This window comes from Gekko japonicus, unplaced genomic scaffold (assembly GCF_001447785.1).
Source record: "Gekko japonicus isolate JY-2015 unplaced genomic scaffold, Gekko_japonicus_V1.1 scaffold14, whole genome shotgun sequence".
Taxonomy (NCBI): Eukaryota; Metazoa; Chordata; class Lepidosauria; order Squamata; family Gekkonidae; genus Gekko; species Gekko japonicus.
Window position 1 is genome coordinate 1,055,423 of NW_015176452.1, and position 26,552 is coordinate 1,081,974.

Consider the following 26,552-nt stretch of genomic DNA (forward strand, 5'->3'; position numbering starts at 1 on the left):
TATATGGCTCTTTTTGTAGCAGGAACTCCTTTGCATATTAGATGACACACCCCTAACGTGGCCAATCCTCCAAGAGCTTACAGTAGCCCCTGTAAGAAGAGTTCTGTAAGCTCTTTGAGGACTGGCTACATTAGGGGTGTGTTGCCTAATATGCAAAGGAGCTCCTGCTACAAAAAGAGCCCTGTATCGTGTGCATGAGCAAGCTGTGTTTAAGACCAAAAATGTTTTATTCGGGGGGGGGAGTTGTGTTTAAGACCAAAAATGTTTTATTCCAGAGAGGGAGGGAGGGAGGGAAAAGATCCTGTGAGAGCATGCCAGAGAGGGGGCAGAGGGAGTCCCATGACACTTGGAGAAATCCCCCTTTCAATTTCTAACAGATTTGGGGGGAACCTAACAGTACAGCTTGCATTTCTTATTAGTGAAAGGGAGCAAGAGTACAGCAGCACCTTATTTTTTTATTATTTTATCACATGTATACCCCGCCCTCCCCGCGAACTAACAAAATTTGTGGTAAGGCATGAGCTTTCATGAATCACTGCTCACTTCTTCAGACATAGATGGAATGTGAGTCCATATATTTGGGAGAGTGAAGTGATTTCAGATGCCCAATGACAATAGCAGAGATTGGTAATGAGAGAAGAAACCTAGGTCTCAGTTCAGTCCAGGAGATTGCATTGTCTTGAGCTTTGTGATAAGTTGCAATCAGCAGTGTCTCTTTCTAATCTCCCTTTGAAATTCCTTTGTAAAATAACTGCTAATAACCTAAATTTGCACTTCAAGTGTTTAGCCAGCTATAGGTCAGCTTTTAAATTACCTTGGGGGAACATTAAGAGGTGAGATAGTGTGAACTAGCTCACAGTTTTTTAGCCTCCGGCTCATACATTTTTGTCTTAGCTCTGGAAGGATAGCTCCAGAGCAAACTAAATTATGCAGCTGCCAAATCACTTGCTCACAACTTTAATGCCAGTAGCTCACAAAGTAGAATTTTTGCTCACAAGACTTCACAGCTTAGACGGAGCACTGGTTAAGGCTGAGGAGTATTTTCAGCCTGGTTTTCAGGACAGAGACAGCTTTGGTAGTTCTGTTGCATGATCTCAACTAGCAACTGTGGAAGAGAAATGCCTTAGTTCTTTTAATCCTGCCTGGCAGTGTTGACATAGTTCAACACTCATTACTGCTACAGCATCTGAACTTTGGTGTGGGAATTAAAGACATGGCCTTGAATCATATAATCAGAGTTGGAAGGGACCTCCAGGGGCATCTAGTCCAACTCCCTGCACAATGCAGAAAATTCACAAATACCTCCCTCCCACACACACCCAGTGAATGCTGCTCTATGCCCAGAAGATGGCATTTTTCCCATTTCATTTATTAGCTTCATTGACCCGAGGTCTTAAGCCAAACATACAAACAGCAACTGTAACCAGAAGATAGCAAAACAAACAAACAAACCCTCCAGAACCCCCAGCCAAACTGGCCTGGAGAAAATTACTTCCTGACCCCAAAGTGGCAACTGGCATTTCCCTGGGCATGTAAGAAAGGGTCACAAGAACTAAGCACTGAGGCAACCCTTCCTGCCCTCCCTCTCATGAACTATCTAAGTTCACAGAATCAGCATTGCTGCCAGATGGCCATCTAGCCTCTCTTTGAAAACCTCCAAAGGAGGAGAGCTCACCACCTCCCAAGGAAACCTGTTCTACTGAGAAACCACTGTACCTGTCAGGAAGTTCTTCCTAATGTGTAGCCAAAAACTCTTTTGATTCAATTTCAACCCGTTGGTTCTGGTCAGACCTTGTCGGGAAACAGAAAACAACTCTGTACCATCCTCTATATCAGCCCTTCAATTACTTGATGGTTATCGTATCACCTCTCAATTGTCCCCTCTCCATGCTAAACATACTGAGCTCCTTCAACCTTTCCTCATAAGACTTTAGGTTTGAGTATTTTCTAATTTATAGTATGCAGAACGTAGCAATATGGGAGGAGGTCAGTAGTGTGGGATTTGTCCTGGGGAATTTCACAGAGCTCTGTGTTTTCTCCTGTGTTCAATATTACCTATATGAGGTCCTTAAATGAGAGCATCCCTATATCTGGTGTTGCTTGTCATCAGTGCAGAGAGGACAAACAGCTATACATCACACAAGTAAGACTCCAGAGGCTATCATCTTGGAACTAGGCTATAATACAGTGATCTAATGCTTGAAAGAGTAAACTGAGGACAAATTGTGACAACATGGAGGTGATGCTGGTCAGTAATGCATCTCCCTCAAGAGGAACTTGCTGAACACATTGGAGGAAGTTCAGTTTTCTTTGAGAGACAATGTAAAGAGCTTAGGTGATTGTATTAAACTGTGTCTGGTCTTGCGCCGTCTCAGCACAATAAGGGAAAGGGGGGGGAGGCACGCACCCGTTCTCCGAGAGAATGAAGGTCAATTGTCCTCTTTCAAGCTGCCTCAGTTCTGGGGACAGTCATGAGTTGCATCACTCCTAAATCCACTCTCCCCATCCATAGCCACAGGTTTGGAAGTTCGTGCTAGTCCTTCTCTCTCTCTTCACACGTGCACCTCTTCCACGGAACCTGGGCCCGGCTTTATTCTCCCCGGCTGTGTTGAGGGCAATCTGCCTTTATTCTCTACTGATGCATACCTTTCACTACAAACAATGTCCCCCAAGCAACCCAACATACCCCTCCTCCTCCTGGATACTCTTTTCCCTTGCCTTGGAGGGAAGGTAAGCCCCGTGGGGGACCCTTCCCTGTCGGGGTGTCTCGTCCTGACTCAGGGCCCTCCTCACAGGTGACTCTCCCTTCTTGTCACTGCGGGCCACACTTCCGCTAAGTGACCCAATGCCCCTTTGTTGCACCTTGGGAGCAGGAAGGAGGGGGGAGCAGGCTACTGCCTCCTGGCACACACACACCCTTAGCTAAGGGAAGCCCTCAGGTGCCTTGAACAGGCGGGATAGGAAGTCTGCATTCACCTGGTCGGTGCTTGATGGTAAATCTATGAGAGAGTAAAGAGAGATGCCATCGTAACTCATGTGTGTTTGACTCCTTCATACGATCCATCCATTGGAGCGGGGCATGATTGGTTACTAGGGTGAATGGGTTGTTGCAGAGATAGAACTTGAGGGCCATCATGGCTCACTTTATGGCCAGTGCTTCTCGCTCTTTGGTGGAATACTTTCTCTCGGCCTCATTCGATTTCCGACTAAGGAACAGGATGGGGGTCTCCAACTCATCTATTTCTTGTGCCAGAACTGTGCCTATCCCCGAGTCGGAAGCGTCAGTTTGAACGAGGAATGGGTGTGAAAAGTCGAGATCGTTCAAGGAGCCGGAACTGTCAAGCGCCTGTTTAAGGTCCTTAAAGGCTTCCCGGGCTTGTGAGTCCCATGTCAAAACGTTGGGAATCTTCTTTTTTAGAAGATCTGTCAGGGGGGCTGTCCAGGTAGAATCCTGGGCCACGAAGCGGCTATAGTAGCTTATGAGGCCAAGAAACTGTCAGAGTTGTTTCTTTGTTTGGGGTCTAGGAAAGTCACGGATCTGGACCACCTTGTCGGGGAAGGGCCGAATTTTTCCCTGCCCGATGACAAATCCCAGATATCAGAGTTCCTTGAACCACAAATGACTTTTTGTGGGGTTGGCCATCAAGACAGCTGTTGATAGGGCCCACATGACTGAGTCCAGGTGTTTGAGGTGAGTTTCCCAATCTGGGCTATACACAATGATAGCATTAATGTATGCATATCGACCAGTCTCTGAAAGGTAGCCGCCGTGCCGTGAAGCCCGAATGGCATGCGGGTGAACTGATATAGACCGATAGGGGTGGCAAAGGCCATCTTTTCCCGGTCTTCCCTTCTCACGTGAACCTGCCAGTAGCCTTTGGTTAGGTCTAGTGCAGATAGAACCTTGGCAGACCCTAGCTGATCCAACAATAACTCTGGATGGGGCATCAAATTGCGATACTCGGTTTAACTCTCGGTAATCTATACAGAAACTGATGCTGCCATCCGGTTTCAGTACTAAGACAATGGGGCTGCGCCAGGCACTCCTGGAAGGCTTGATGACCCCTAGAGCTAGCATCTCTTCAGTTTCTTTTTGTACCTCAGCCCAGAGAGCCCTAGGTATGGGCCTCCAGGTGGCGCAGGCTACCTGTCCGGGTTCGGTGGGGATCAAGTGTTCAATGGTGCTTGTGCAACCCAGTTTAGTCGAGAACAACCTCGGTTGGCCTTCAATACACACTGCAAGTCCCTTTGTTGGGAGTCAGCCAGATTCGGGGCTAGGTGAGGTGCCTTGTAGGACCCTTCCGGACCTTCCCTCCAGTCTGGGCAAAAGCAGTGAGACCTTGTCTCCAGGCTCCGTTAAGGAGCATGAAGGGGCCTCACACTCAGACCACCGTTTTAGATGATTCACAGGTAAGGTTTGAGCGTCTGTGATCCATGGTCCCACTTGGAACCAATATGTGATGGGTCCCAGCACCTCCTGAATTGGGAAAGGCCCCTTCCACATCTCGGTTCCGGGGTGAGCTTGAGCCTGGCGATGTACTAGCAATTGTTCCCCTACCTGGAAGGTTCCGAGTTGAGTGCCCTTATTGTATTCCCTGCGCTGAGCTTCTCGGGCCCGTTCAAGCCCACCCCAATCTCTCACGCAATTGTTCCAGGTACTCAGCAGGGTCTACCGGCCTAAGAGGGGGGTGAGAAACCCACTGACGCTTGACTAGTGCAAGAATCCCCTTTGGCTGCTGGCCAAAAATCAGCTCAAAAGGGCTAAACCCTGTGGAGGCTTGTGGTGTCTCTCGTAAGGCAAAGAGGAGGGAATCCACAAATAGGTCCCATTGATTGGGTTTATCCAGTGCCAACTTGCGTAAGGCCTCTTTGAGTGTATGGTTAAAGCGTTCGACCAAACCGTCCGTTTGCGGGTGGTACAGAGAGGTGAACACTTGTCTAACGCCGAACGCCTCGCAAAGCCTCCGAAGCAAGTTGGCTCTGAATGACGACCCTTGATCGGACAGGATTTCGTGGGGGATGCCAAACCTCAAAAACAACTGGAAAAGGGCCTTCACTACCCCAGATACCCTCATGGTGTGTAAAGGGATGACCTCAGGGAACCTTGTGGCATAGTCCACTAGGACAAGTATGTAACAATGTCCCCTGGGGGTCCGGGGTAACGGTCCCACGAAGTCTATAGCTATTCTCCAAAATGGTTCTTGCACCACCAGTAATGGCTGTAGGGGCGCCCTGGGGGGACGGTGGTTCGACTGTTTTTGGCAAAGGGGGCAGGATTGGCAAAACTGTTGCTCATCCAGATACACCGAGGGCCAGAAAAAATGATCCAGAACTCAAGCTACGGTCTTAACCGGCCCCTGGTGCCCGGCCCAGGAGTGATCACAGGCCTGCTCCAATATTTGCTGGCATCCGGGGGAGGGTACCAGGAGTTGTAGGTGTTCCTGGTAATCCCGGGGAGTCTTGGTAACCCGATACCATATTCTCCTTCTTACTTCGATCTGAGGGTAATACGCGGCCTGTCGAGCGTCCTGCTCTCCTTCGTCACTCACCGCCAACAAGCAACGTGTCAGTTCCAACAGCGGGTCGTCTAGCTGTTCCTGCAGAAAGGCCGGGTCGGATTCCCACCCATATGACAGGTCGCTTTCCACATCCGTCCCAAAAGGGGGTCCAGGCGTGGCCCCTTCTTCGACGTCTTCCTCTGCTAAGGTTAGATCCGCATCCTGGGTAGCCTCGTGCAAGAGCTGCTTAAAGATCTTAACATCCCTTCCCAGAAGGGCCAGGTACGGCAAAGTGGGCACCTTGGCTGCCTCCCAAGTCAGAGCTTCTCCCTGTATGATTGCTGGCATCTTCATCACTGGCCACTTATGGAGATGTCGGGAGAAACAGTGGACCTGAGTCCACCATTGTACGGGTAGATGGGGAGGCACAAGGTCAGCTCGGACCATCGAGATCCAGCTCCCGGAGTCTAAAAGGGCCTCAGTGTGCTGCCCGTACAAGTAAATCACCACTGTGAAAGGTGGCCATCCTTGGAAGGAGTCCCAGGTCGGTAGAGCTACATGGCCGGCTGCTTCGCATTCCATAACGGGGCATTCAAGTTGTAGGTGCCCTATCTGTCCGCAGTCGAAGCAAGGGCCTCTAATAGCTTGTAGGGGGCCTGGGGTCCATCCCTTCCCCGCCTGTCGTCTCTGAGGGATGTTGTTGAAAGGCCATGCGTAGGGGCGCTTCCAAAGCACGGCTCGGCCATCACGTGGGTTAGGGACGCTGCCTCGTTACCCTGGGGTCCCTGTACTGCCAGGCAAAGGGCGGACCCTCTCTGGGACCTTACGCCCCACTTTGGCTGACAAGTAGTTCTCGACTAGGGTTATCAACTCATTAGTATCCTTGGGTTTATTACGAAGGGCCCAGAGGCGTATGTCCTCTGGCAAAACCTGGAGCATCTGCTCCAGTACAACCTTTTGTACTATTGTTTCCCCCCCCCCATTGACTTGGGTCCAAGCCACCTTTCTGTGGCCTCACTCAATTCGGCTACTAAGAGTAGGGGGCAGTGTTCCACCTTCCACTTATGACCTCTAAACTTTTTTTTTATTTAAAAGCTTTATTCTTTCTCCTAAAAAGGAGAGATATTTCGCTTAGTTAGAAAGGGGGAGGGTATATAGTGGGATCAAGAGAAAGGTGAGTGATGTTTTAACTCGTAAAGTTAATCTGTTAGTAATATTAAAATTTTCTTCTTTGGCTTCTTCTGTGTGTTGTCAAACTTCTTTTTTCAAACCAGTTAGATGCATTGTCTATGTTAGTATATTAGTAGTGTCCCAATGGTACTCCGCTAGCAAAGTCTTTTCCAACGATTTTTAAAACGATCATCCACGGGCTGACTTCTTTTAATCTCCGAATTCAGGCAGGAACTTCCTCTGTTTACTCCTCTCCGGTTTCTCGGCTCCTCCTCCGGGTCGCTGCTTCCACTGTTTGTTTGCAAACTGCAAATGCCATAGACCTTGCTCTCTCGTGCCTCTTCAAAAGGTCTCTGGCTTTGAGAATGGTTTTCTCCTTTTTCCATCTCTCGCTTATATGTTTAAACGCTGCCATTCTCTTAGCTGGACCTTCTCTCCGCAACTGTTGACTTATAAAAGCGCTTTTCAGGGCACCTTCTCGCTTGTCACAGCTCAATTCTTTTCTCACAGTCCCAGTCAAGGTCACAGTCACACGCAATCTGTTTATTTAACAGCCGGCACAACAAAAGATGAAACGCCTACACCGGAAGCTCCTCCTTTCTTGTTCGCTAATTTCACAGTTCAGCTCCGACATCTTGCTTTTTTGTTTACTTTTATTTAAGTTCAAATAACGCTTTTTTAAGACAAAAATCTTTTAGCCTCTTCTCACCACGCACCAAAAGGGACCGCTTCCCTTTTCAAATTCCATTCCCCCCCCCTTTTTCTTCGCTCAAAATCACTGTTTGCGGGAGAGGGGGTTTCCCCTCCTCCTCCCTTAAATCTTTTCGCTGGGGGGGCCGAGAAAGAGACTCCCGCCTTCGCGCCCCGGGTCGGAGCCCCTCTTTCTGGGGCTCGTCTGGGTCTCCGCTTGCGCGGATTCCCCCCTCGACCGCGGACGGGCGAGACGCCCTCGGGAGCGACCCGAGGATGCGTCCGCCATTCGCGGGAGCCAGACCGGAATGTGACCTCTAAACTTTTGATAGAAGGTTTCCTCAGTGATTTTGTATTTGTCCAGAATGGCCTGCTTAAGCACCTTATAATCAGCCACCTGTTCTTTCGTAAGGGCCCGGAGGACCACCTGTGCGCCACCAGTCAAGTAAGGACCCAAAAAGAATAACCATTGTGCGGGAGGCCATTGAGCCACCTCTGTGGTTCTCTCAAAGGTCTCTAAGAAGACCTCAACATCGTCTTCGGGTGTCAACTTACTTATCAGCAGGGTAGGCGAGCGAGGGAGGCCCACCGCAGTGAGGGGGGCTTATCCCCAAGTTTTACAAAGGTCCTGTACTAGGGCAGCCTGCGACTCTTGTTGTCGCTGTACCCAGTCATGCATCATCCTATCCTGCCTCACTACCATCCACTGTGAAAACTGAGCAAAGTCAAACGCGGCCACCAACAGGTTCACCACTGGGTCCATCATGTCTGGCGCTGCTATGGTGGAGGCACGTCTCTCAGAAACTGGTAACTTCATGGGCACAGTAACTGAACTTCAGCTCAAAATCCCCGTACGGGCCACCACTGTCCGGTCTTGCGTCATCTCAGCACAATAAGGGAAAGGGGGGCAGGCACACACCCGTTCTCCGAGAGAATGAAGGTCAATTGTCCTCTTTCAAGCTGCCTCAGATCTGGGGACAGTCATGAGTTGCATCACTCCTGACTCCACTCTCCCCACAGGTTTGGAAGTTCGTGCTAATCCTTCTCTCTCTCCTCACACGTGCACCTCTTCCACGGAACCTGGGCCCGGCTTTATTCTCCCCGGCTGTGTTGAGGGCAATCTGCCTTTATTCTCTACTGGTGCATACCTTTCACTACAAACAATGTCCCCCAAGCAACCCGACAGACCCCTCCTCCTCCTGGATACTCTTTTCCCCTGCCTTGAAGGGAAGGTAAGCCCGTGGGGAACCCTTCCCTGTCGGGGTTTCTCGTCCTGACTCGGGACCCTCCTCACAGGTGACTCTCCCTTTTTGTCCCTGCAGGCCACACTTCCGCCAAGTGACCCACCTTGGGAGCAGGAAGGAGGGGGGAGGGGGCTACCTCCTCCTGACACTCTGCTCTCTTGTTTAAAAAAGCAGATAGCTACAGTGACCAAAAATGCATTTTGTCAACTGCACTTAGCCCAAAGGCTTTCCCCCATTTAGAGACTGCTGGCCATACTGATCCATGCTGTGGTTGTGAGGGCCCTGGAAAAATTCAGGGAAATTTAATATTTTTTTTCCTCCAAGGGCCTTTTTAAAAAGTTTTTCCTAAAGAAAATTTTGAATTTTTTCATGGATCTTTTAATTTAAAAGCAAGTAATTTGGCAGCAATTAATATGTTATATGTTTAATAACACAGTAAAGAGTTCATTGTTTTCAATGTTTAGCTTAATGCCCAAACATGCAATGTATTGTGACTATGAAAGTTAGTCCAAATACATTTTTTTGTTTACTGAATAATTTGTTTTCTACCTTCATCTGTTATTTCTTCTTAGCTTTTATATGAAGAAGGGGAAGGAGGAGGAGGAGATTGGATTTCTACCCCACCCTTCAATCGGAGTCTCAGAGCAGCTTACAAACTCCTTTCCCTTTGCCTCCCCACAACAGACACCCTGTGAGGTAGGTGAGGCTGAGAGAGCTCTTCCCAGAACTGTCCTGGATAGAACAGCTCTGACAGAACCATGGTTTGCCCAAGGTCATCCAGCAGCTGCAAGTGGAAGTTGAGAATCAGACCCGGTTCACCCAGATTAGAGTCCGCGCACTTAACCACTACACCACACTGGCAAAAATTAAAGATACAAGTGCCATGGTAGCATAAGTGCCATGGTAGCATAAGTTGCAGCAGTTTGCAACTCTTTCTCAGATATTGCAGACATTTGCTTTTTGGATAGAAAACAAGGATAGTACAAATTTACATGCCAGCTAAGTTATTAATGCTGCATTTTAGCTGTTAAATCTATAAAAGCAATTTAAGTCCAATAGGAAAGTAGGTATTGCTAATATTCCAGTTTTCCTTTAAGGGGGGAGTGTTTTCCCCTATGGCTTCAAAATTCCCATAAATGTTACATCTCTAGCGCTAGTAGCCTCAACAGCAGGCTACTGCAGTGTGCTTTACATGGGGCTGCTCCTTGAAGACAGCTCAGAAAGGACAAGCTAAAATTTCTCTATATGACCCCATTTTTGGAAGAACAAAATCAAGGATCAAAACATTTCTCCTCTTTTTCAGATTATACCCCCCTGCAAAAATTGCACTTCCATTCTGACAGATGTTCACTGTAATGATTCCTTGTTTTATATGTGTGTGTGTCTCTTTAAAAGTTTGGTTGCATGGCTCAGATATATTAGAGTGGTTGAAGAGACAAGAGTGGTGTGATTGGTGATTGACAGAGAGGGGGAGGGGTTTGGGAAGTGGTTCTGAGTGGATGAATATGTATGTCTGTCAAGAGTGACAGTTACAGGTTTGACAGTTGATAAAGACAGTTGATAAGTTAGTTAGTTCTGAGGTCTGTGAGAAAAGCAGGGAGTTAAGTTCTGTGTATGAGAAAAGTGAGAAGCATTTCGGTGTGAAAGCAGTTAAGCTGTCTGTTGATGTTGTTCAGAGTTATAAGAAAGTCTGAGTGACAGACTGGAGTGAAACAGTCTACGTCTATGACCTGGAGTTAAAGTGTTACAAAGTTACCTGAAAAATCCCTGTCAGGAAGGGAGCAGATCTTGTGTGAGACACCAAGCAATTGTTAAAAAGATTCACCTTACTGGTTACATTGTTCTACCCTTTATTTATGAATTATTTCAATAAATCTTCTTTTATTCAAGTATGCCAACTCTGAAATAAATACTTCCTTAGGACCACATAGATCCTCATAAGCCTTACACTCGACCTACCTACCCAGTAATAGCAAAAGTAAAGTACAAAGGTTTGGAAAGCCTTACATTTCCTGGTGGCAGCCAGATATACCCTAGTAGAACAAAATAAAGAACACTTTTAAAGGGAAACCAGACCTCCCCAGATAATGGGTCATCACATTCACCTTTGCAAAGTGATAAATTTTTACTTTACTTCCACATTTGCTAAGCATTCTTACATTTAATGAATCCTTTGAAGCAGAGCAAGAAGAATTTAAAAATGTACTAAATGTTTTTAATATTGGCACTTAAATACTTGAAGAGAGATTACCCAATTTAAACTGGGAGAGCAAGTTAACATTGATTGCTTTAGCGCTGTTAGATACTTATGATATCCTGGAAAGCGAAAGCATATAAACTCATATCGATGTTCCCTCCCCCATTAATGTCTCAACAAAGAAAACTAAATCTGTGAATAAGCCTATTTCCTGTTTAAGTGACTCTTGGAGTCACATTTTGGAAATTATCCAAAGTAAAGTTTGGCAGCTGTCTCCAGACTACCACTGAAATATTGCCAGCTCAACATCCCCTAATTTCAGGAAGTTTTGATGAGTACAGAGCAGATCACCTTACCACCAACCACTTCAGAAATCTAACATTCTTTAAAGAATATTATTTTACACTAAAAGGTAAATTAAAAACTTTGAATTGGAACAAGACTTTACTGCACTCCTTTTCCCATATTACATACATAACCCACCCATTCCAACAAGCTTGAGATCCAAGCCAATATTCCTGATTCTAAAACACAACCAGTTTTTCTAAAGAGTTTTCACTATTTGCCTTCATAATTTTAAGGATTTTTTTCTGCATCTCAAATTTTTGGAAAATTTCTTCAAATTAGCAGCAGCATCTGTCAATATCAAAATAACAAGAGACAAAGGTCTTGCACCAAGAATCCTCTAGCTCATTCTTTGATTATCTATAATCACCCCAAACAACCTTCAGTATGCCTTTCACAATGACTTAAAGGGTTAATAATATAATCTTGCTAAAGCTTTATTTTCAGTGACCCACCCATGCAGCATAAGAGGAACAGCAGTTGACAGAACATAGAAGTACATGGTTAAGGGAAAGGAAAAAGTGAATATACAAGCAGGGGTGCAAGCTGAATTTCACTTATACATTTTAAGTGGTCTGTGGAGATAAAGCTCTCCTTACTGGAAATGCAATAGTTTGGAATTAAAAGTGCTAACATTCAGGTTGGAAAAGCAACCAATACTGTGCAAGAAAAACAGACCACTTTGCTACAACCAGGAAAGAATGATGAGATGCACATGAAGAGTGTTACAATTTTGGACCTACAGGAAAAATGCTGTAAATAGTTGCTCTCTTTTGCTGCATTTCTGTGGAGGGCCTGGAGTCTGCATCTTTAAATTTCAAGGGAGTCAGGGGTGCTAGAGTAAGCCTTCCCCCTCACATTTCTGAGGTATTCTAGGGCAGCGTATTTAAGGTTTTATTTTGATGGTTGTTGAATCACAGGTTCACTATTGTGAGGTAAATTTTATGGCTTAAGGACACCAAGACTCTTGAGGAAGGATTATAAAACAGCAGTTGTGATTTATTTTGTTGAAGTACTTAAATAGTCACAGGCAAAGTGAACAGGCTATAGAACAAAGCAACATTCAAGACCTGACTGAGCTAAACATTTTCTTCTGAAACAAGTTAACCCCGAAATCTTTATATACAATTTAACTCAATTGATCACAGAGAACTTAACAGTTATTTTACCACTGAAAGATAATTTTCCTGTCAGAAGTCATTTATGGAGTTCACCTTAAGATAATTTGCCTCTGTCAGACTCCCAGTCTTGACAGTTTATAAACACCCTCCTCCTTTCTGAACAGACTTAAACAAATATAAGTGAGTAATTTAGTTTATGTAAAACATTTACTAGCTGCCTTTTTGCCCTGAGGAACTCAAGGTGGTTTACAGTGTATGCAGAGGTTCTAATCTTTTCCACCATCAAGACAAACTCTTTTTGTAATATAAATGAACTTAATAAGAGATCTTAATAACTTAACAAGAGACAGACCTTAACTGTCAACTGCCTGTTCTTCCCTCAACATTCTGTCAACTCTCTGAAAGCTGACTTGATAAAGCTGCGGCCTTCAGTCTCCTCAGGCCTTCACATGGCAACTAGGGGCTAGACAGCCTCCTGTCTGTCATAGTCTTTTGAAAAAAAGGGGAGGAGGAAAAGTTATTTAGTTATTTCTTCCTGCCCTCCCACCTGTCCCATCCAAACTGCGTTGTTTTTATTTATACACCGAAGAGTGTCCCTGTGCTCTGGTTTTACCACCTTCCACCTTCAGCCTGTGCCCGCCGCACAATAAGTTGAGTAAACTGAGTTGGCGTGAACACGATCACGGAAATACCGTCACCTTAAGTAGTATCATCAATGTAAATTTCTGCTCTCGCTTTTTATCATATCAAGTTCCAGCATTTTAGGAGTATTTTAAATGAATGTATGTTATTTTATGCCTATGTTGTTTATGATGGGTTCTAATTGTATTGATATGAAATTCTATGTAAGCCGCCCTGAGCCTGCCTCAGTGGGGAGGGCGGGGTATAAACTGAATTAAATAAATAAAAATAAATTAAGTAAAGAAAGTGGATGAGGACTATATCTTCATCTCTTACTCATAAAAGCTTATGCTGGAAAAAATGTGTTCAGGTGGAACAAACTTTGGAATAAATACGGTTAGCCTTAGAGATGCCACTTGATTCCTGTTTCGTTATTTAACACCCACAATTCATAAAAATTTCCAAAAGATACATTTCCGCTCATCTGTCATATTCCATAACAAAGAACACTGCACAATTCCAAACATTAAGTGAGCCAGCCTATCATGGAACCTAAATACTTGTATTTTTGCATGCACAAATGAATTTTATCACAGCAATATTAGACCAAATTTTAATCAACCAATGGTGTACAGAGAATAATAGCTTCTTCTGTGCCTCGATTATACTTATATATTCTTGTCTTTCCTACCAGGTGTGATTCCCCAACCTCCAGCTTCCAGCCACTACTGATGAGGCCAACTGAAAATGGACAGGAAGCAACCAGGTGTCCCTCCATCATGGCTGCATCCACCTCAGCTAAGAATCTCCTGACCAATATTTTGCATTGAATTTAATAATCTGTATTAAATTTGTATTCCTATAAACCACTTCACAAGCCAATTTTTGGTTGAAATGCAGGATAAAATATAAGCAATGTCTCTACTTTTGGCAGTGGTTAACTGTATAGCTACCATCTCAGCTTTAACTTTACATTTCAAATATCTGAATAAAATAATCACTTCATGTAAAGTATTCTAAACATTATCAAAATGTTTTGCCACAAAGGAAACATTTTAGTGCCAGCCAGCCATTTGTTTTGGCATTGAACATTCTATTTTTCCCACATGCAACTATATACATTTATTAAAATTGTACACTGGAGGATAAAAGCAAATGCTATGGGACCTCAGCTGGTAACTGGAAAGGGTGTGTGTAAAAAATGATAAAACTGGTTTCTCCAGCTCATTGGCTCTCACTGTTCCTAACTAAGGGGGGAAATTATCAGTAGGCAAAACACAGGAAAACAGAATTTCAAAACTCCCCAACTTTCAATAATCTATAACCATTCACAGGTATAACTTAATACAAACAGGATTTAATTAAAAAAGGAAGGATGGGAAATTAAAGTAGGATACATATAAAATTCAAATATGGGCAACACAAAGTTGGAATCAAAGAAAGATCTTTTTACTGTCTCTCTGAGATGCAGGTTTCTCACACTCTCTGTGGCACAGCTGCTGCAGATCTCCAGAGGCTGCAGCTCTCTTGCTTCTCCTTGAGAGCCAGTTTGGTGTAGTGGTTAAGTGTGCGGACTCTAATCTGGGAGAACTGGGTTTGATTCCCCACTCCTCCACTTGCACCTGGCTGATGTGACCTTGGGTCAGTCACAAGCTCTGGCACAGCTGTCCTTGAAAAAGAGCAGTTTGTGAGAGTTCTCTCAGCCCCACCCACCTCACAGGGTGTCTGTTGTGAGGAGGGGAAGGGAAAGGAGTTTGTAAGCCGCTCTGAGACACCTTTGGGTAGTGAAGGGCGGGGTATAAATCCAATCTCTTCTTCTTCTTCTTCTCCTTCTCAGGCTATGCTCTTCTCTGTACAGGACCAGGTGGCTTCTCTCTCCCCTTTAGTCCTCAGAAATTCCTTTTTCCTCAGAAGCCTCTTTTCCTTTAGGCCATCCATATGGCTCTCAGGGATTAAATACCTTTTCCTCCCAAACTCCAGAGGGCCAAACACATAGGGTTACATGTATAAAGATACAAAGTACGTATAAATGCACAAATATCACAATCCACAAACATGTCAAAAGTAGTATCTTCTCTATGCTGATAATGGCAACTAATTTGTGAAATTCTAGCTCTCCAGCTGTCTCCCATGAAGTCATGCAAAAATGGTAAACATCTGAGATTCCAGCATTTCCCCCAATTCTATCATTTTCTTTAACTTCATACTTTAAATGAGTTTGTAGGTGCTTGAACACAATAGTATCCCCCAAAAAGAAAGACTTGATATCAAAACAATGAGATCTGGAGCAAGCCATCTACTGTTTCAATGATGTCATCATTATAGTTTTATTTTAAGAACTCCTATATTCTTAGCCCTCACTCAAACATCTCTGTGTATAACTTATTGTAACACTATCATCATAATTCCTGGATGCATTACTGGCTTTCCACAATAATTTTTAATCTACTATCTGTATCATCAACATTGATTGCTACAATTCTGAATCTTTCTTCAATAATTTGACAACCACAATACCGCAGAGTTCCATAATCTTAGTACAGAATCATCTGGATCAAAACACATCATAATGAATTAGCCCAACATTGCTACCCGATTCAATTTGACCTATTTTTCCAGTCTTATACATTCTTGTCTTTCCTTATACTAATTGCCACAATAGAAGACAGTTGGTATCCCTAAAAAGCTAACACTAGTGACGAGCAAGTTACAATTAATATTGTAATTGGGTAAATACTAATGAACATCTACCCCTTTTTTAAAGTTTACCTGTTACTGAGGTACCTTATAATATAAAACAGGATTCTGTACATACACAGAACGTAAGGTTAAGTCTATTTTTAGTCTCAGAAAAACCGCAACTCCAAAATAGCTAAGCATTCCCAAAGGGTACTTTATAAGAATCCAAAAGACAGAGGATAAAGCCTGAAAGCCTCTGGAACCTTGGGAGAGGGGGCAGCAATGCTAGCCTCAAGTTTGTATGACTAAATTCTGGGAAATCTTTAAATCCAATAATCAATGATACAGAACTTTCCCCCCCTCCTTTGGGAACAACTACATTTCTTAAGAGAAGCCACATACAAGGAAAGCACTCGTATTATGCACAACAATGTGGTTTTCTGGGAAATTCTGAATCAGAAAATCTTCTGGAAATTTTTCTGACCCAAATTTAAATGGTTTAGATAATGTTAGCAAGAAGAAGGTTAATATACAATGTACAAGCCTAGCCCATCCATACTTTATATCCCACATTTAGCCCATCTAACATCACTAATCTGCAGCACAACTGCCCTGACAAATATAGATAAATGGGCATTTACATATACGGGGCAAAAACTTTTCCATGGAAAACACAGCATAGGAAAATTTCACCCCACATGAAGCCAGCAATTGAAAATTGCCCCTTCCTGAGATTACTCAGACCTATTATTCTACAAATTATTATCCTCCAATGCAGGGTTGCTTATTCTGCAACTTCACACACATGCAGAAGAGCCATAGTATTTAATACTAGCCTCAATTAAGCAACCCGAGAAAACAAAATCTAGCCTTTAGGGTTGAAAATGTAAGACCGAAGTATGGCAAGACTAGATAAAGATTTTTATTGGTCAAAGAACAGAACTTCATTGCCCTGCATAACTTGTTTCTTCCTCATGATTAAAGGCAGAAATGATGCGAAGCATTATCTGTATCATTTGTATTACAGTATTTCAGCTTTCTTGTACAGAAATCACATTATCTTCAAGCAGAATTGTTATTTTTAATAAAGTATACACAGTACTGCTATCAGCTCCAGGAACAGAGCTCTGACTTCCTACAGCATAATCAAAACTCTTTCTTAAATATCCTACCCTCATGGACCAAACAATTCTGGCTTACAAGCCAACAAATCCTATCAAATTCTACAAAGAAAGCAATACAAGTATATGCTCTGAACTGTTTGTTAAAGCCTCTCCCCATCACTTTTCAGTAACAACTCTGTCCTTCTCTCTAAAAGGATATATGCCTTCCACATGCAACATTCCATGCCCCTCACATAATGGTACCTCCAAACCCAAAGCACTATTGCCTGTTTCAGGGCAACTTTCTGCAGCCTGAAGGGCATAAGAAAAACATGCATCCAGCTAATTAAAAATAAATTAAAAGGAAATGGATTCAGCCACAAATATGCTGTATATTATCTGCAGTGCTGTTTTATTTTGTTATATTATTTTCCTACCCCATCCCCAGAAGCTCAGTTTAGCATTTTACCCTCAAAACAATTTTAGACCATTGTCCAATGTTACTCAGTGAGATCCAAGGCAGAACAGGGATCAGAAAGATAAATTCCCATTCAAAGTTTTCCCCACCTCCATTCAAAGTTGAGGCCCTTTTTAAGCACTGTTCCTTTTCTTCAGTGTATGTCATGCATTCAGGCCACCCAAGGTTTACCCAATCCATCTCACTGCTGCCACTTAAATACCATGCATATATCTTCAATCAGGTTTCTAGATACTTAGGGTAAACAAGAGAAATGCAACTATCCTAGCCCCTTCTAATCATTTATGCTCCCTTTGAGAGTGGAGCACCCCCCCTTGAAAAATCTTGGGCCATATAATTTTATCTCTCTGTATAACAATTTTAACTGCAAAAGAGGTAACATCCTAACTCATAATTGTTACTTTAGCAATAATAAAACTGTAGCTCATTACAGTAATAGCACACATAACATGCAATATCAGACACCTACTGTTATACAAAAGACTTGTTTACACTTTGACCTGAGATCTAATTACGAATACGTTTAAATGCCAATCTTGTACAGCAGCTATTGAATTGTAAAACAGAACTATATCCCAAAATAAGAACATCTAAAAGGTAAAAAAAAAAAAAATCCCTGCTGATTCTCTGGCTTTGTAAAAAACAGGGAAGAGTGAGAGGTTCATGCCAACACAAAAACCAGAATAGCTTTGTCAGTTATTTAACTTCTACACAGAGCCATCATGAGCTTCTTTTTTTTTGGTGGCTCTCAAGTCAAAGCCAACTTATGGTGACCTCATAGGGTTTTCAAGGCAAGAGATGTTAAAAGGTGGTTTGCCTCTGCCTGCCTCCGCATAGCAACCCTAGAATTCTGTGGTCTCCCAAGTATTTGCAGCAAAAGTACATCAGTTAAAAACTGTGACTTCTAATAACCCTTCTTAATTCATTACACAGAAAATTCATGGTTTGAAAGCGCCTAAAGCTTTTTTTTTTTTTTGCACTGATAAAATAGTATATTCTGTATATCAGAGAAAAGGTCAGTCAAGAGTTTTTGCTGTGGTTTTTTCCACCATCCATGTAACTAGTATTTGAAAATAACAATTATGGATGCACTGGCACCAACCCAAACTTTGTAAACAGCAATCGTTTTAATCAACTTTGTATTCCAAGACTGCAGTGGTACAACTGCCAGGACAGATATACTCTCAGCACCCTCAAACGGAACAGAGTGCCAGTATGGTATAGCAGCTGGTGCATTAGACTTTGATTAGAGATACCTATGTTCAAATTCCTGCTTGCCAGGAAGCTCACTGGTAACCTCAGGCCCCTCACTATCTGCTTAACCTACTTCTCACAGGGTTGTTGTAAAGTTAAAAGGGAGGGGAAATCATGTACACTACCCTCAGCTCTTTTAAGAATGTGCAAATACAAATGATTAAAAACAAGCCAATTACACCTTTTCCTTAATAATTCTCTGCCAGAAACCTGAAAACATTTCCTCTTCTCCCTAGAAGCCTCTGAAAAATGTCCTTCTATTTGGCAAGTCTGTGGCCTTTTGACTCTACTACCACTGAATAGCTATTCAATCACAACTAAAGCATCAGCCCCTCTTCATTAACCCCTTGTGGGCTACAGGACTGATTACAGCTGGCTATCCAGAAAAGCCATTTCCAGTTCTCACAAAAGTTGTGCCCATGTGTGCCTAAGGGCATGACCAGTACTTTGGATTTTACTAGATGTGTATTTTTTGTTACATTTCACAGATGTGGCATATAGCAAAATGCATACCTCGCTCTCAGAAACTAACATGTGCTTTAACTTGCTAGAGAAAAATATTTATCATTACATTTATATCCCCCGCCCTCCCCGCGAACGGGCTCAGGGCAGCTTACAAATAAGGGCAGCATGTGCCAGTAAAACAACAAAATCACACATAAAAACAACCATTATCAACAATAATAAAGTGCTCAAAGATGTTATCAAATATTCTACTTTTAACACAACAAAAGTTGAGTTCAGCAGCATCTTTAAGACCAACAAAGTTTTATCCAAGGTATAAGCTTTCATGTGCATGCAGACGTCTTCAGATACATTGAAAAGGAATTTACCAGTCCATACATACAGGTAGAGGATGAGCAGCAAAACAGTATACAACATAATGAAGATGTTTAACAGATGCAAGGACCAAACAGGAATAACAAGCTTAGTTTAAATGGTCATCATTTGTTTGGATTTAATTCCAGGGGGAAACATAGTGAAGCAAATATGATACCAAAACTGGACATTGATATTGTGGAATGCTGAGAGTAATTAACTAAGACCCTGTTACACTCCATACGTCTCCTCTCAAGCATGGAGGTAACTAACAGCATCCTTTTCTTTGAGGTGGGGGGATGGGTTGTACAGTATTATGTCTCCTCTGTCACCAGATCAGAGAAATACACTCCAATCTACCATTCCAATTTACATTGCATTCTACTATTCATTGCATGACATTATAACCACTATTCCAATCTACTGTTCCGAATGAGAAATACAATAAAATAAAGAGGAGGTATGGCTCTTTGTGGTGAGAATACAGATGTAAGAACTGTAGCATATGTAGTGAGATAAGAAATCAATTTGGTTGTTAAGGCGGGGGGGGGGGGGTTGTTCGAAGCGTTTTAATAACTTGTAATTCAGCTATTTCCCTTTCTAATCTGTTCCTGAAGTTCCTTTGCAATAAAACAGCTACTCTGAGGTCACCTACTGAATGTTCTGGAAGGCTGAGGTATTCTCCTACCGGTTTCTTAGTCTTGTAATTATTAATGTCAGATTTGTGTTCACTGACCCTTTGGCGTAGGGTTTAACCTGTTTGCCCTGTGTACAGGGCTTTAGCCAGCAGTGGGCACATGGGGCAATGAAACCTTTAGATTTTGCAGCACCCCACCGCAGCAATGGCAGACACACTTTCCAAGCACCAGGACATGTACCTAAAGGTGCCGCAGTACTCCCAGCTCCCCCGGCCACTGAGCTCGGCCTTCTGCAGTGCTTTAGTCACGCATTACCAGCATGCAGGAAGGGCAGAGCAAGCTCCTCCTCCTCCCCCCCTGCACCTACTGCGGAAGCAACAGAAAGTCAGCGTGTGTGCATTGCCTCCATGTCTGCCTAGTAAGCATCCAAAAGGTGGAGTCTTTCTATCAAGCAGAAGGGAAACAGTCTCATGAGTGAGGGAACTAAGTGGGGAACTTATCTAAAACATGCAAAGATGAAGGCTCCCATTTACTATAGTGGTGGTGGGGAGGGGAACTAGCCTGAAATGCAGAGGGCACGAGGTACGTGTGAGGAGGAAGCAGCTCACTTTCTGCAGCCTGTAGTAGCCACAAGGCCATGCAGCCTCAGCAGAGCTCCTTCATTCTGGGTGCAGTTTAAGCTCTCCTTCTCCTCCACTTGGCCTGCAACCACTCATAAGGAGCTGGGTTGGGCAAGCAGAGACAGCACAGGGGACCCACCCGGTGAAGAGAGGCTCCCAGATGGTGGGACAGGATTTTCCACCCCCAGGGCTAGGGCAGGCAGTAGAAAGGTTGTTTCCACCTGCATTTCCTATGCGGCTTGCAGAGCTGCAGGCAACCTGAGAAAAAGGCAGCACAGGTGTGTCTGTTCCACCTCTAATTGGGCCACTTTCAGATGGTAGGGCAGGCCCCCCTGCTCCATTGATTTAATTTAATTTAAATTAAATTAAATTTACTTAGCGCCCTGCCATGAAAAAGTTCCTGGCTATGGCCCTTCCTATGTAGAGAACAGAAGGGTATTGTGGGCTGTGCATCTGTTCCAATCCTGCAGAGATTCTCACCTGAGAGACAATGACAGAACATCACTAGTAGTCACATACATCTCTCAACTCAACACAGTTCAACACATCATCAGTGACTTACAACTTCTACTGAATTTCACAAGCACTGGGGGGGCAAATCTTTTCTTGCCCACAGACAGCCCCCCAATCTTAAACAACTCCTCACCTGCAATACAACATCTAACTTGAACATGGACACTGGTACCAGAGCTTGCAATAACCCAGATGCCAACTTTGCTGCCACATACACGCAAACAATGCAATCACTGGCCCGAACATCAAATATGCCATCCCCAACTCATTCACTTGCTTATCTTCTAACACTGTTCTAACATTAAATGCCAACAATGTCTTCAATTTTCTACATTGCCAATGTCTTCAGTTTTCTAAATAGGGCAAACAGGTCAAACCCTACACCAAAGGATAACTGGACACAAATCTGACATTAAGAACCACAAGACTAAGAAACCTGTAAGAGAACATTTGTTCTGCCTGTTTGTTTTATGCTCTGCTGAAGCCTGTTCTCTGACACATCAAATCACTGGGGGGGGGGGGGGGGTACTGAATATGTACTGTTATGGAAACTTGTATGCCATTGTCCCATCATTTGTACTACATTTGTAGCACCCTGGCAAAGGAAGTTTTTTGGAGAGGTGGTCAGAAAAATTGGCTGAGAAGGAAAGCAACAGGAAAGACAGTCAGAGAGAACGAGTCAGGTATCACTTGGAATAGTGATGGACAAATTGAGAAGACGTTAAGTACTCCAACAATTATTCTTTAGTGAAAGATTGCAGATTGGAACCCTGACTACTAGTGTGAACTGATATTCTTTGATGCAGCTGCAACTAAAAGTTCAAACCAGGTCAATATTTTATTTGCTCTTAGTTCACTTGTAACAGTATGCTGTAAGAACTACTCTCTAATGTTTGCTGTTATTTAATAAATAACCATTAAATATACAATGTATTCCAAAACTTGAATACACCAATCAAGATCATCTGATAAGAACTATAGTGGTTCCATTTCAATAATTTTTGAAGTTATGCAAATACTCTTGGGGACTTCACATGAGGCACTATAAATGTTATTTACTAAATAATACTTTCCAGCTTATAATGTGCATCAAGCTTCATTAATATGGTAATATTAAAACACACACAAAAATAATATTTTATTTTTTTATTGAACAAGCAGAATGAACAAAGAGATCCTGGATACACAGACAGCCTTTACCACAATATATTCCAAGTAAGCAACTAATTTAGATCAATGTGTCAAACTGCCAGATAAATAAATTTGATATATTTGAAACCTACAAGCCATGTGGTAGCTGGGTCAATCCCTATATGTACCAGCAGATTATTGCTGATAGAATCAGCAACCCAAAATATAACAAGATCATCATAAGTGGCATGATTCAAAAAGGTCTAGCCGTAGATGATGTGAAAGACCTCAGCCTGAGACTTTGGAGAGTAGACAATACTGACTTTGATGGACCAAGGATCTGATTCAATATAAGGCTGTTTCATGTGTTCAAAAAAAGTACAGTGCTTGCCAATTCTTCATTCCACTTCTGGTTTAGTATAACTTTGCTAATCAACTGTGGTGGAAGTGGCCATCTGAAAACAATTCTAGATTGACCTTCAGATTAATGTTAGTAGATTTCACCCCATAATTGTTGACTTTCTCCTTAAATAGTACAGAAGAAATGTATTCTTTTTAAACTCATTTGCAGAAGTTATTTTATTCAAATGGAGGGGGGGACGACAATGTCTCTCAGGCCTAGACCAGGGTTCAAATTCCTGCTCAGCCAGCTCATTTAGCGTTTTAGCTAACCTGGCCTCCAAACCCTTAGCACCACTTCCTCTGATTTGATTATGCAATTTTATTCTTAAGACACCCCGTGACAGGTTGGGGAAGGTGAAAAAAACAACAGTCTGCTTCTTACCCCCAGGAAGGAGTCTGCCTGAAACTAATATGACTTTGATGCACATGTAACACATCAGAGTAGCAGTTTAGTGTTCCTGGCTTGTTTTTGCATTATACTCATTAAGCATAAGTACAACAATAAACACAAAATTCTATATAATTCATCAATTTATAAAGAGTTTAAATTAAATAAAGGGCCCCTAGTTTTGTATTTAGATTATATTTTAAAAAACCCAAACAGTTTATTTTTCTTAAGAATTTTTTAATGTATTTTATAGTCCACCTTTCTTATTTGGACTCAAGGCAGATTACACAGAGTCAACACAATTGACAGGGTGGGCTATTCAATAAATAATACAATATTATTAGGGTTGGACCACTGGAAATCTAAAACAGAACTGAACGATCTTTCAACAGCAAAGTGTGGGAGAACATATTTCCCTAATGAGTGGTTGTTCATATCTATCACCAAATGTATTGGGGCAAATCACTCACGTGATTTTGGTGTTCTGGTTTATTTCAGAAACAGCTTTTCCTTCTTCAACAGCAATCTACCACATTACATTTGTTTAATAACCCAGTAATACAACAATAATATACGAATCCAACTACTGCTGTATCATCAACAGAGGAAGGAGGCTCATGTTTAGCAGTATAGTTTATTCACTTGTCTCCACAACATTCTTCAAGTATTCTGGAACAGACCAGACAGTCTTCAAGATGTTAAGCTGATTAACAATACCTAATATTTGGGATTCAGGAAAAAAGCTAGGTAAAGTGCTCAAACAAAGTACGGGAGCAACTTCCCTCAACCAACAAGCTTCAATCATGTTCTTATTCAAAAGTTATCAACAGAACATTGTAAGTGGTCAATAACCAATATTTCCGACCTATTAAGAAGAAACTCATTTGGGATAAGGGTGATCAGGCATACAGGAAGGAAAAAAGTACATTCAACTCAATCTTGCCTCAGCAACCCCTTCTCTCTCAGGCCGATCTGGTACTGCTCATATGCTGGTCAAAACAATATTGAAAACCTATCCCTTCAAATTACATTTCTTATTGTAGGTGGCATTCCCTTTTTGGGGTGTCCTCAGGCACAGCTAGTCCTATTTCGGGTTACACAAAATTACTCAAGTCCAAATTTACATAATGTTACAGGCAAAACCATCTACTTCACTACCCTCGAGCAGTTCCAAATTGCAAATACCTAACTAAAGGATCGACGTGGATCTTGTGTATCAACACAGAACTTCAGACACTGAATTTACTTAGGGCCGCCTATCAACAATCTCCTACAAATCCCAACTACCTTTATCCGTCAGCGCCAACTTGGCCAGTATCACCCCACTGACTTGCACTATGGCCACGGAACTGCCCCTAACATTCCTTGATCCTATCAGCGCTAACCCTTCCCCAAGAGCCAGTACTTTCGGTCGTCTCCATCTCGTCTATCTCAGACCCCACTACCCTGATCGTGTATTTAATACAATAACACGCCCTCCCCCATCAACGCTATCCCCAAATGGCCTTCCCCTTTCCACCTCTCATCGCCATGGTGCTGCCCTACTGACGTTTCAGCCAGTAACGAATCCCGCCGCCAATTTCCAGAGTCGCCATCCCAGGCATCCCTCTCCCACCACCCCACCCCCCGCTCCACATTCTCCTGGCCGCCGCCAACGGTACACAACCCCGGGGGAAAGTGTTGTTGTCCCTTTTGCTCAGCGCCGCCGCCCGGCCAAGAACGAGCAGGGAAAGCAGTGCTGGAGGAAAGGCAGGCCCCGTGTGGGGGCGGGCGCACAGCGGCGGGCTCCGGGCCCAGAAAAGGCACTGACGGGGCCGGAGAGAAGAGGCCGCCCTGTGGGGCCGCCGCCCTTCCATTGTCACCCGGCCCCGCAGGGAGGGAAAGGGAGGGCAGGGCCGGGAAGGGGGAAAGGGCCGCCACCCGGGAGGAGCCGCCTCCTCGGGCGAGCAGCGCCCGCCCGCCAGTCCGCTCGCTCCCTCCCTCCCTCCAGCGCTAGCTCTGGCTCCCGCCCGCTGGCCCGGCCCGAGTGTGCGAGCGAGCGAGCGAGTGAACGAGCGGGGCCCGCTGCCCCCGCCCCTCGTGCCTCCATCTTGGATCTCAGCCTCAGAGCCCCCCTCCTTCCGCCCGCCCGCGCTGACTCGCCTACCTCCGCTGGGCCAGCGCCCCCGGGAATCCTACGGTGCCACGGGAGAAGGGTCTAGGCGGGCCGGGGCCAAGCCGGGCCGGAACGAACAGGCGGCTGTGCCGGGGGCCGCACCTCAGTAGAGCCGCAATCCTAAACCGCCATCTGGCGGCATTTCCTACCCGCCAATGGCGCAGCCGCCGCCACCGCCAGCCAGACTCCGCGCGCCTCCTGCCGGCCGCGTCCGCACACTACCAGAGGTAGCCCCGCCCGTCAGCAAGGGCGCCCAAAACAGCTTTCGCGCGAAAACGAGCGCGCAAGCGCGCTACTTTTCTGGCCCCGTGCACTCACCGTACACCTTCGGTCTGCGCGCGCAGTGACTCGACCTCTAGGCGGAAGTGGTCTACGTGACACTTCCGTTCTTTTAAGACGTTGCGTAGGTGTTTCCTTCGCCATTTTTTCGCGCGCTCTCGAGTAAGGTGACGTACGTCTTCGGTCTTTCCCTTATTTCCTGGTGCGCGAGCCTTTTAGTGGCTCTTGATCTCAACAGCAGAGGGAGCTGACGGCTTGATGGCAGCGGAATATGTGTTTTACTTTCTAAGCAAGTGTGCACACTTTGCTTAATACCTACGGAGATGGGAAAGCTCACCTTTTCAAACGCTCTTTACGAATCTGGAAACTCACAGAACGTTCAAACACAAGAATAAATCGTCCACTTTAGCGGACCCCCCCCAAAAAATGGCATTTCATATTTTTAAAAAATGCACGTTGAATATTAAGACCCTCTATTTATTCTATGATTATAAGATCTTTCATAAATTCCCATCATTTTTTTAAGCGTGGTTTCATAGAAAACGCACTCAGATGACTGAGCTAATGAAACATAATTTTTAAAAAATGGGATATCCGTCTCAGAAGACTAGGAAATGTTTAAGAATTCTGCAGATGCTTAATGTTTTGATCTATCAAACGAAAGATTTTGTTTTTTGGAGTTGCCGAATTCCGACGTTTCAGGTATTTAAAACAACACAGGTTAACCTGAATAGCCCTCAATTTACACAGCATCTGTTATTGTTGCAATACACTGAAGTTATGATGTGTCTGCATACTACATGAAGAAGAAGATAAGAGATTGGATTTATACCCCGCTCTTCATTACCCAAAGGTGTCTCAGAGCGGCTTACAAGCTCCTCTCCCTTCCCCTCCCCACAACAGACACCCTGTGAGGTAGGTGGGGCTGAGAGAGCTCTGACAGAAACTGCTCTTTTTCAAGAACTATGGCTTGCCCAAGGTCATCCAGGAGGTGCAAGTGGAGGAGTGGGGAATCAAACCTGGTTCTCCCAGATTAGAGTCTGCGCACTTAACCACTACACCAAACTGGCTCTCAATATAAGCAGGTGATTTTGTCTTTGGCGCATGGGTGTGGAGGAAGTAGTTGTGAATTTCCTGCATTGTGCAGGGGGTTGGACTAGATGACCCTGGAGGTCCCTTCCAACTCTATGATTCTATTATTCTAGCC

At 44.0% G+C, this 26,552-nt stretch overlaps 1 protein-coding gene across 1 annotated transcript in view; it reads right to left on the reverse strand.

The window, feature by feature from the left end:
* Nucleotides 1-25,206, reverse strand: part of STAG1 (stromal antigen 1) — a 284,176-nt gene extending 258,970 nt beyond the window's left edge. Inside the window, exon 1 of the mRNA XM_015426863.1 lies at nt 25,058-25,206. The gene's annotated coding sequence lies outside the window, so the exon portion shown is untranslated. The remainder of the gene's footprint in view (nt 1-25,057) is intronic.
* Between the last annotated feature and the right edge of the window lie 1,346 nt (nt 25,207-26,552).